This window comes from Bos javanicus, chromosome 12 (assembly GCF_032452875.1).
Source record: "Bos javanicus breed banteng chromosome 12, ARS-OSU_banteng_1.0, whole genome shotgun sequence".
NCBI classification, from domain to species: Eukaryota; Metazoa; Chordata; class Mammalia; order Artiodactyla; family Bovidae; genus Bos; species Bos javanicus.
Window position 1 is genome coordinate 76,690,425 of NC_083879.1, and position 11,450 is coordinate 76,701,874.

At 48.2% G+C, this 11,450-nt stretch overlaps 1 long non-coding RNA gene across 1 annotated transcript in view; it reads left to right on the plus strand.

The window, feature by feature from the left end:
• The first annotated feature begins 2,951 nt into the window (after positions 1-2,951).
• LOC133258560 (uncharacterized) overlaps positions 2,952-11,450 on the plus strand; it is a 35,113-nt gene continuing 26,614 nt past the window's right edge. The window contains exon 1 of the long non-coding RNA XR_009740078.1: positions 2,952-4,608. This is a non-coding gene — a long non-coding RNA (uncharacterized LOC133258560). The remainder of the gene's footprint in view (positions 4,609-11,450) is intronic.

The window sequence follows — 11,450 nt, forward strand, 5'->3', positions numbered from 1 at the left end:
TCACTACGAATAAAGCTAGTGGAGGTGATGGAATTCCAGTTGAGCTCTTTCAAATCCTAAAAGATGATGCTGTGAAAGTGCTGCACTCAACATGCCAGCACATTTGGAAAACTCAGCAGTGGCCACAGGACTGGAAAAGGTCAGTTTTCATTCCAATCCCAAAGAAAGGCAATGCCAAAGAATGCTCAAACTACCGCACAATTGCACTCATCTCACACGCTAGTAAAGGAACGCTCAAAATTCTCCAAGCCAGGCTTCAGCAATATGTGAACCGTGAACTTCCAGATGTTCCAGCTGGTTTTAGAAAAGGCAGAGGAACCAGACACCAAATTGCCAACATCCACTGGATCATCGAAAAAGCAAGAGAGTTCCAGAAAAACATCTATTTCTGTTTTATTGACTATGCCAAAGCCTTTGACTGTGTGGACCACAATAAACTGTGGAAAATTCTGAAAGTGATGGAAATACCAGACCACCTGACCTGACTCTTGAGAAACCTATATGCAGATCAGGAAGCAACAGTTAGAACTGGACATGGAACAACAGCCTGGTTCCAAATAGGAAAAGGAGTACATCAAGGCTGCATATTGTCACTCTGCTTATTTAACTTCTATGCAGAGTACATCATGAGAAATGCTGGGCTGGAAGAAGCACAAGCTGAAATCAAGATTGCCAGGAGAAATATCAATAACCTCAGCTATGCAGATGATACCACCCTTATGGCAGAATGTGAAGAGGAACTAAAAAGCCTCTTGATAAAAGTGAACGAAGAGAATGAAAAAGTTGGCTTAAAGCTCAAGATTCAGAAAACTAAGATCATGGCATCTGGTCCCATCACTTCATGGGAAATAGATGGGGAAACAGTGGAAACAGTGTTAGACTTTATTTTTTTGGGCTCCAAAATCACTGCAGATGGTGACTGCAGCCATGAAATTAAAAGACACTTACTTCTTGGAAGGAAAGTTATGACCAACCTAGATAGCATATTCAAAAGCAGAGACATTACTTTGCCAACAAAGGTCCATCTAGTCAAGGCTATGGTTTTTCCTGTGGTCATGTATGGATGTGAGAGTTGGACTGTGAAGAAAGCTGAGCGCCAAAGAATTGATGCTTTTGAACTGTGGTGTTGGAGAAAACCCTTGAGAGTTCCTTGGACTGCAAGGAGATCCAACCAGTCCATTCTAAAGACGATCAGTCCTGGATTTTCTTTGGAGGGAATGATGCTAAAGCTGAAACACCAGTACTTTGGCCACCTCATGCGAAGAGCTGACTCATTGGAAAAGACTCTGATGCTGGGAGGGATTGGGGGCAGGAGGAGAAGGGGACGACAGAGGATGAGATGGCTGGATGGCATCCCCGACTCGATGGACGTGAGTCTGAGTGAACTCCGGGAGTTGGTGATGGACAGGGAGACATGGCGAGCTGCGATTCATGGGGTCACAAAGTCGGACACGACGGAGCGACTGAACTGACTGAGTACTGACTGAGTCTCTCAAAATATTGTCCATGCCCGTTGCTGCTTTGAAATCATGTGGTCATGAATCACGTGATCCTAAAGAGGGTAATGGGGTAGTGGTAAGGGCCACACCAAAGGCAGGCTGGAGGGGGCTCCACCTGGGTCTCTGTTTTTCATTTCACCCAGCACTTTCTCTGTGCCGGATACCGGTGGCCCTAGGGCAGATACACAGATACAAGGCAGAGAGCCTGCCTGGAGGCAGACTGGAGGAACCCAGGGGCTGGGGGAGGGACACGCTCAACCAGACGTGCACCTCCGCGCCGATGATTCACGCCGCATGAGCACAGAAGAGGGGTTGGTGGGGGTCAGACGAGGTTTCTCACGGGAAGTGACATTTGAACTGAGTTTTTCAGGATATGTTAAGCAGTGCACACAGGACATAAAAACTTTCCTCTAACCAGAAAACTCCCTCATCAAGCGCGTGCGTGTCCCCGCTTAGAGTTCAAAAGAGCAAAAAGCAGAAATTTCCCCGGCCGTGGGGCTGAAACAGGAAACCACCCAGAAACCCTCAGCCAGAGGAGGCTGGGAGTCCCCGGTTCCCTGGGCCCGAATGGACATTTCACAGGAAGCACCTCTGGGCGCAGCGCGCGTCTGTGGCCACCCCTCTGCCTTGGCATGGAGCCTCCATGAGCTCACGGGCTGCCGTCTGTCGCGCATGTTAATGAATCACAGGCACCTGTGCCCGACGCGGACCTGGCCCCTGCAGATCCCTGTTGAATGAGCGAATAAATCCAGCTGCAGCGGCCCTGCCTCCATCCCTCTGAGGGTCATTCCCGTCCCCAGATCACCAAGTTGTCCTGCCCCTCTGGACGACCTGGGAAGACCCCTGCCCCCAAACTCCCAGGGATACAGAATGGCTTCAGGCCAGTGAGCAGGTGGAGCGCCATCCCCTGGGCTGCTCAGGTGTGAATTGTCTCTGCTGTAGTCCAGGTGGGCAAGGTGTCATCACGGGGATCTGCAGGGTCCTAGCGGGTGTCTGAGCTTCCTAGACGAGGGACCCCTTTCCTCAGGGTGTAGTCTGGGCTGGAAGGATGAGTCCCAGTTGGTGGGAGCAGAGGGCTGGAAGCATCTTCACCGGAGCCTCCATCCTGAGGTCACAGTGGGTGCAGAAGGTCGCCTTCTCGAACGGCCTCCTTTGAGCTGGTCCCTGATCCACAAAGAATACAGTAGAATGTTTCTACTGCGTCTCTGTTGCCCCCAACAATGTTATGGGCAGAACTGTGTCCCTTCCACCAAATTCATCCGCTGCAGCGCTAACCCTCAGCACCCCAGAATGTGACTGTTTCTGGAGATGGGATTTTTAAAGAGGTGACTAAGTTAAAATGAAGTCACCCAGGAGGGCCCTGTTCTAATACATTGCTGATGAGTTGCTAAATCATGCCCAATTCTTTTGGGATCCTCTGTTCTAATATGTTGCTGATGAGTTGCTAAATCGTGCCCAATTCTTTTGGAATCCTGTAGACTGGAGCCCACCAGGCTCCTCTGTCCAAGGGGTTCTCCAGGCAAGAATACTGGAGTGGGGTGCCCTTTCCTTCTCTAGGGATCTGCCCGATCCAGGGATCGAACCCAGGTCCCCTGCATGGCTTCCCTGGTGGCTCAGAGGGTAAAGCATTTGCCTACAATGTGGGAGACCCAGGTTCGATCCCTGGAGAAGGAAATGGCAACCCACTCCAGAATTCTTGCCTGGAGAATCCCATGGACAGAGGAGCCTGGTAGGCTACAGTCCACGGGGTCACAAAGATTTGGACACGACTGAGTGACTTCACTGTCTTTCTTTCTTTCTTTCCCCTGCGTGGCAGGTGGATTCTTTACCACTGAGCCACCAGGGAAGCCCAATCTAATCTGACTAGTGTCTTTATTAGAAGAGGAGATTAGGACTCAGACTCATACAGAGGGATGACCATGCGAAGACACAGACAGAAGACGTCCTGTCTACAAGCCAAGGAGAGAGACCTCAGAGGAAACTAATAGCTTACGGTGAACGGTGTCAGCTTTGTGATTTCCAAAGATTTAACTTCGGGACCAGGGACCAGGCTTGATCACTCAAGAGCTTTTGTACAGCAGAGTTTTATTAAAGTATAAAGCAGAACAGAGAACGCTTCTGACATAGACATCAGGAGGGGGATGAGACTGCCCCCCTTGCTAGTGTTAGCAAGAGAGTTATATACTTTTAAACTGGTTATTACAATACATCAAAAGAATGTCTCAAGGTTGTAAAGATCTTACTAGACCCACTCCCACAATTTACATTTTAGGATAACAGGATCAGAACTTAACAATAGAAAGATCCTACCGGACCCACTCCCATAATATACATTCTAAGATATTAGGATTAGGATTAGTCAGAAGGTCTTCAGGAAGGAGAATCTGTCCTCAAGAAGGACACATTGTTGTTATATAACCCTTAGTACAGAGTGTAAACTGAGTTGTTGTGTAATCATCAAAGAAAAAAACTTTTTATGTGACCAAGACTAAAGAACGTACAGATAAAAAAAGGATGTTTGTCCTCTCCTCCTCCTTGAGAATTCGAGACCCCTATCTCTGCTTCGAGAGCCCCAGACCCCTTTTTCCTCCTTGGGGACCCCGGCCTTCTTACCAACCTGCTTAGGAAGTGACTCAAAACCAACCCCACTGACACCTTAATCTCAGACCTCCAGCATCCAGATTCATGAGGAAATAATTCTCTGTTGCTTAAACTCCCCAGACTGTGGTACTGTGTTACGACAACCCTGGCTGACTCCTACAACTGACCTCACTCCGTGAAGGTTTTCAATGGGCTCCCAGAGATAACACCCACAAGCTTCTGTCACCACAAGGGAAAAATAAACAGAAGTGCCTTCAAAGACTCATAGGTCAGAAAGACCTCGGGACCCAGGGGTGGGTTATTTGGTTATTCGCTGACCTTATTGCATCTCCGCAAGCAAAACAGGGTTTCAGAGCTTGAATTTCCCAGAAGCACCAGCTGCTTCTTGCTGATGTCAGAGTATCCACGCTTGGCGGTAAGCTGATGTTGGCTCACACAGATTTTTACACGCAGAGAAGGAGAACCACGGAACCCTGAATCCCATTACACAGCAGACGTCTGCAGGGAGGTTAGTGGGTTTTAGTCTTAAAAAAAAAAAAAATCTGATGCGTGCCTTAGTCTTTTACAGGGTTTATTAGCCATGTGCCTGACTTGCCGCCTCAGAGACAAGAGTTAAGTCCAGCTTGGAAGTGTCCTGAGGTATTATACTTGGCAGCCAGTCTCTCAGTTTTCACGCATTTCACTGATTACCTGGCGATGCCTCCGAGGGCTTTGGGGACACGTGGGCGCCCCCCCCCCTCGCTGCCCCACCCCCATTTCCAGCTTGCTGTGCCTTCAATTGCCAGGCAGGTAATAGCTTCCAGCTGTGCTCTGCTTTAATAAGATGGACGCTCCCTCTGCCTCTGGAGAAAGTCCAGGCGGTTTTGTTGGTTTTGGTTGATAAGTGACTGACGGAAAGCCACGATGGGTTAAACCGTCTTCCGCTGTCCCCTCTCCCCGAGGTGAGTAAGCTCTCAGGGCTGGAGGTCCCAGGACGGGAGAGGCAGGGTTTGCTGCTACCTAGCCCAGGGCCTTCGCTTTCTGAGCTTCGGTTTCCTCATTGTAAAATGAGAAAAATAGTAACAGCCCACCCAGAGGACCTTCGCAGGCTGAAGGGAGTCACCTGTGAATGGACTGTGTCTGTTCCCTTTCGTCCCTGTCTTGCCCCTTGGAGGCAGAACTATGGCTTCTCCGGGGCACCCCCCACCTTGCCCAGCACCACACTGGGCACACGCTGAGATTGGGACGGGGAGTGTTGATGAATCGATGTCCTGGTCTCAAATCCTTTGCACGTTTCACTCAACGGTGTCCGCCTCAGCTGGGACTATCTTTGAAGAAGGTGAACTTTAAAACTGTCTTTCTGCTAAAAATAACTGATGCTCCTTGTATTCAGTTTGGAATATGTACTCGAGCACAAAGAAGAAAATAAATATTATAGCTAACCCTCGATACTGAAGTTTCAGTACGTTGGCCACCAGATGCAAAGAGCCAACTCATTGGGAAAGACCCTGATGCTGGGAAAGATTAAAGGCAAAAGAAGGGGAAGGCAGAGGATGAGATGGTTAGGTAGTATTACTGACCTAATGGACAAGAATTTGAGCAAACTCTGGGAGACACTGAAGAACAAGGGGAGCCTGGCATGCTGCAGTCCACGGGGTCACCAAAGAGTTGGGTGCGACTTAGCAACTGAACAATATTTTGCAGTCTTTTCTTCCAGTCTTTTTTTCTATGCATATGTGTACTCAAGTCCCTTTTACTCCAGTGCCTGGACGTTTGCCCTGAACATCTTAGAGAAACCTGTCAGCATCTAAAGCCTCAAAGACAAGACCTTCCTTACAACAGAGCTATGTCTGACAGCCCTGTCTCTCTGAGTAGTTTAAGTCCCTGTACACTCCAGGGCTTATCTCACGCTTCTTGCAGAAGTAAGATCACTCTCGTATCAAAAACACAACCGAGAAAGTTGCCGGGATATTTCCAGGCTGGCAGCTTGTGGTGATGAGAACTTTTTAAGTTAGGCAAATAATTTAGAGAAAAGAATGTCTCTAGGTTTCTGGACATCTTGCTCCGTGTTTGTTCTTTAGATGAAGAAATACAGTCATCTCGGTTTTATTTCTGGTTATGGAGGAACTAGCTGCGGGGCCCTCACGTTGGGTCCTTTCCCCAGATCAAGGTTTCACTAAGGAAACCAGAGGGCAGGCTGTTATGCTGGGCAGCCCTGCACCACTCAACTGGGCAGGTTGACCAGCCGGGAGGGGAAGTGGGTCTGCAAGGCTAGGCAAACTCATCTGATCCAAACATTTTTAGGAAATAACAGCGGGGACTCCCTGGGGGTCCAGTGGCTGAGACTCCTCGGCCCCAGTGCAGGGGACCCGGGGAATCCTGGTCAGGGAACCAGATCCCACATGCCACAACTGAGACCCGGCGCAGCCAAATAAATAAATAATTTTGTTAAAGAAGGAAATTACAAGGCAAAGAGTGTTTTGCTCAGGTGTAAGACTATTCATGGAGTCCAGCAGGCCTCTCACGCACCTCTTCTGATTTGCTGTAGGGTCCACATATTTGACACCAGACGTAGAAACAGCTGTGATTCTCGCATAATCAAAGCTGAGCTTGGTGGGTGACTTTTTTATTCAGTTGAAGTATAGGTGATTTACAATAAAGTGTTAGTTTCAGATGTACAGCAACATGATTCATTATATATACACATATATTTCAGGTTATTTTCCATTATACGTTATTCAGTTCAGTTCAGCTCAGTCGCTCAGTCGTGTCCGACTCTTTGCGACCCCATGAATCGCAGCACGCCAGGCCTCCCTGTCCATCACCAACTCCCGGAGTTCACTCAGACTCACGTCCATCGAGTCGGGGATGCCATCCAGCCATCTCATCCTCTGTCGTCCCCTTCTCCTCCTGCCCCCAATCCCTCCCAGCATCAGAGTCTTTTCCAATGAGTCAGCTCTTCGCATGAGGTGGCCAAAGTATTGGAGTTTCAGCTTCAGCATCATTCCCTCCAAAGAAATCCCAGGGCTGATCTCCTTCAGAATGGACTGGTTGGATTTCCTTGCAGTCCAAGGGACTCTCAAGAGTCTTCTCCAACACCACAGTTCAAAAGCATCAATTCTTCGGCGCTCAGCCTTCTTCACAGTCCAACTCTCACATCCATACATGACCACAAGAAAAACCATAGCCTTGACTAGACGGACCTTTGTTGGCAAAGTAATGTCTCTGCTTCTGAATATGCTATCTAGGTTGGTCATAACTTTCCTTCCAAGGAGTAAGCGTCTTTTAATTTCATGGCTGCAGTCACGATCTGCAGTGATTTTGGAGCCCAAAAAAATAAAGTCTGACACTGTTTCCACTGTTTCCCCATCTATTTCCCATGAAGTGATGGGACCGGATGCCATGATCTTCGTTTTCTGAATGTTGAGCTTTAAGCCAACTTTTTCACTCTCCACTTTCACTTTCATCAAGAGGCTTTTTAGTTCCTCTTCACTTTCTGCCATAAGGGTGGTGTCATCTGTATATCTGAGGTTATTGAGATTTTTCCCGGCAATCTTGATTCCAGCTTGTGCTTCTTCCAGTCCAGCGTTTCTCTTCCCTGTGCTATACAGTAAATCCTGGTTGCTTATCTGTTTTATATATGGTGGTTTATATCTGTTAAACCCATATTCCTAATTTGCCTCTCAACCCCTCCCTCTCCTCTTTGGTAACCAGAAGCTTGTTTTCTACGTCTGGAAGTGTATTTCTATTTTGTATACAGATTCATTTGTATTATTGTTGTTAAGATTCCACATATAAGTGATATAATATTTGTCTCGGCCTGACTTACCTCGCTAAACATGATATTCTCTAGGTCCATCCACGGAGAAGGCAATGGCACCCCACTCCAGTACTCTTGCCTGGAAAATCCCATGGACGGAGGAGCCTGGAAGGCTGCAGTCCATGGGGTCGCTGAGGGTCGGACACGACTGAGCGACTTCCCTTTCACTTTTCACTTTCACGCATTGGAGAAGGAAATGGCAACCCACTCCAGTGTTCTTGCCTGGAGAATCCCAGGGACGGGGAGCCTGGTGGGCTGCCGTCTATGCGGTCGCACAGAGTCGGACACGACTGACGAGACTCAGCAGCAGGTCCGTCCATGTTGCTGCAAATGGCAGTATTCCATTCTTTTTATAGCTAATATTCCATTGTATATATACGCGTGTGTGTGTATATATCTATACGTATATATATACATGCTGCATCTTCTTATGCAATGGCCTGTTTTTGCACACTGGGGTTGCTTCCGTGTCTTGGCTATTGTAAATAGTGCTGCTATGAACACTGGGTCGCATGTGTCTTTTCATATTAGAGTTTTTGTTTTTTCCTGGATATACACCTAGGACTGGAATTGCAGCTCTTGTTGTTCAGTTGCTCAGTCGTGTCCGACTCTTTGTGACCCCGTGGGCTGCAGCATGCCAGGCCTCCCTGTCCGTCACCAACTCCCGGAGCTTACTCAAACTCATATCCATTGAGTCGGTGATGCCATCCAGCCATCTCATCCTCTGTCATTGTCCCCTTCTCCTCCTGCCCTCAATCTTTCCCAGCATCAGGGTCTTTTTCAGGGAGTCGACTCTCTGCATCAGGTGACCAAAGTATTGGAGCTTCAGCTTCAGTGTCGGTCCTTCCAATGAATATTCAGGGCTCTATTTTCAGTTTCTTGAGGACCCTGCGTCCTGTTTTTCTGTGGCGGCTGCAGCAGTTTATATTCTGCTGGTGACTTCTGAGTCCTGCAATCCGCCCTTCATAGCTGTGACCCTCCCACCACTGCGGTGATGAACCCAACTACACTTCAGATACATTTATGTGTGTATGTGTGTGATTCTGTGAGTGTGCGTGAGTCCATAAAGGGAAACACTCCAAGGTCAGCCTTGCACAGTTTCTTCTTGGCTGTCTAACTTTTTAAAATATTTTGATCAGGAAAATATCTGCTTCTCCATACAATTTTTCCTCATAGTATTTAAACCCTACCCTTCACCCTGAGATCATACTAAATTCCTATAATTTATTTACATGCGTGCATGTACCTGTGTGTACACACACACACACACACACACACACATACACCCAGGGCTTCACTCAGGGCCCTGTAGGTATGCAATAAGTTACATACCTTAGCTATTATTATTGTTGTTGTTGTTTTTTTTTTTGGATTGTAGTCTGACCTTTAGAACCCTGTGAATAAAATGGAGACCCCAGGAGTACAGACCAAGGACGCCTGGGAGATCAGTGCGTTCCTTTTTAACAAAATTGCTACCGGAGGGAAAGTAGGGTCGCCTTTCGCAGGGCACAGTTTGAGCTCTTGACTACGCCCCCTTGTGGTGAAAAGGGAGTAAGACCGAGGGATTGGTCCCTAGCGCAGAAAATGCTTCCTTTGTGTCAATGTCAGTTATCCCTACTATGTCACTATTATTGTTGCTGTGACCACTAGATCTTCTACTGGTTGATTGTTATTATTCACAAGGACGCTATTGAACCTGGCATTGTGCTAAGTAAGCACTTCATGTACTTTATTTCATGTCAGATTTAGAACAACCCTATGCTGTAACTAGGGCCTTCCCAGGTGGCTCAGCCACAGCGAATCCACCTGCCAATGCAGGAGACCCGGATTTGATCCCTGGGTCGGGAAGATCCCTGGAGAAGAAAATAGCAACCCGCTCCAGTTTTCTTGCCTGGAGAATCCCGTGGACAGAGGAGCCTGGAGGGCTCCCAGTCCGTGCAGTCACAAACGTGTCAGACTAAACAATCAATGCTGTAACTATTGTTAGCACTGCCATTTATAGAGCAGGAAGCTACAGCTCAGAGGGTTTGAGTAACTTGTTCAGAGTCACACAACTTATAGGAAATGGGTCTAGAACTTAACCCAAGGCCTAACCCCTGCGCTTAACCACTTACCCACTGTCACACCGTAGCCAGTTAGAGTGGTGTTTCTCAAACCTGAGTTACATGTGGACCCTTGTAAATGAAAAGACTTTCTTATGAATGAAAGAAAACAGACTCTTCTGAGAAACTGAGTTAAAACCTTGTAACCACAGGCGATCCTGGGCACCATCACAGCCGTCCAAGAGTCACAAGCGCCTAAAGAGTCCCCGGCATGGGGCTTCCCTGCGTGGCCTCATTCAGTTGATCCTATCCATTTTTTTTTTTAAATGATCACTGAAATGAAATCAAAGCTAAGTTTTGCCCTCCTGCCTCAACCCTGCCAACTATTTTTAATAAACCCCAGTCTGAGAAACACCCGTTTAGAAAATGGGTACAGAAGAAAGCGGTTGGTGTCACACCGCTCTTTCCATAGTGCTCGGAAGACTGTTCCTGATGGGCTGGCCCTTTAATCTCATACTTGTAACAATCCCATAAGGCTTTTCTTGAATGTCATTTGAATCCGAATCTTGGAGGTGAGTCTTGCCTGAGGCAGAGTGCCCCCAATGCCAGAGTTGAGACACAAGCTGTGTGCAGCAGTTAATTTGGTTGATGGCACACGGTCCCAGGAGGCAGGAGTGAAGGATGCGTGTGTGTGCGGGTATGCTCAGTAGGATGGGGGAAGGGAAATAAGAAAAGGGAAAACCATATAAAATGTGCTTGCGAGTTGCCCGCCAGAATCCTCTGCAGAGGGTGTGGACCTATCTCAGAGCTTCCCACCTGCCCAGGAAGGAGAGGAAGAGCAGCTGCCCTTGCCTGGCTCATTATCTGTCCCCTCAACCTGGGCTTCCCTGGTGGCTCAATTGGTAGAGTCTGCCTGTAATCCCGGAGACCTGGGTTCAATCCCTGGGTCAGAAAGATCCCCTGGAGGAGGGATAGGCTACCCACTCCAGTATTTTTGCCTGGAGAATCTCACGGACAGAGGAGCCTGGTGGGGCTACAGTCTGTGGGGTTGCAAGAGTTGGACACGACTTAGCAACTAAACCAGCACCACTGATCAAGGGCTCCCCTGAGGGCAGTAACCTGTGCTCTTTTAGGCTGTCTAATGAGCGCCAAGCTCCAGAGGCGCCCCCAGGGGTTGGTTCATTCATTTCCTGAAGTGGCTATAGCAAAAATACCACAAACGGGGTGCCTTGAAACCGCAGACACCTTTTTTCTCCTCCCACCTCTGGAGGCCAGAAGTCCAACATCAGTTTGGCTGGGCCCAAATCAAGGTTATCTTGGAGACTTGCTCCCTCTGGAGGCTCCAGGGAGAAGCCCACTCCTTGCCCCCAGCTCCTTTCTCCAACCTCTGGCTCCATCTTCACGTTGCTGTCGCCTCTGTGTATCAAACCTCCCTCGGCCTCTTTCTTATAAGGATGCATGAGGGCATTTAGAACCATCCTGGTCACCCAGGATGAGTCTCCTGGTCTC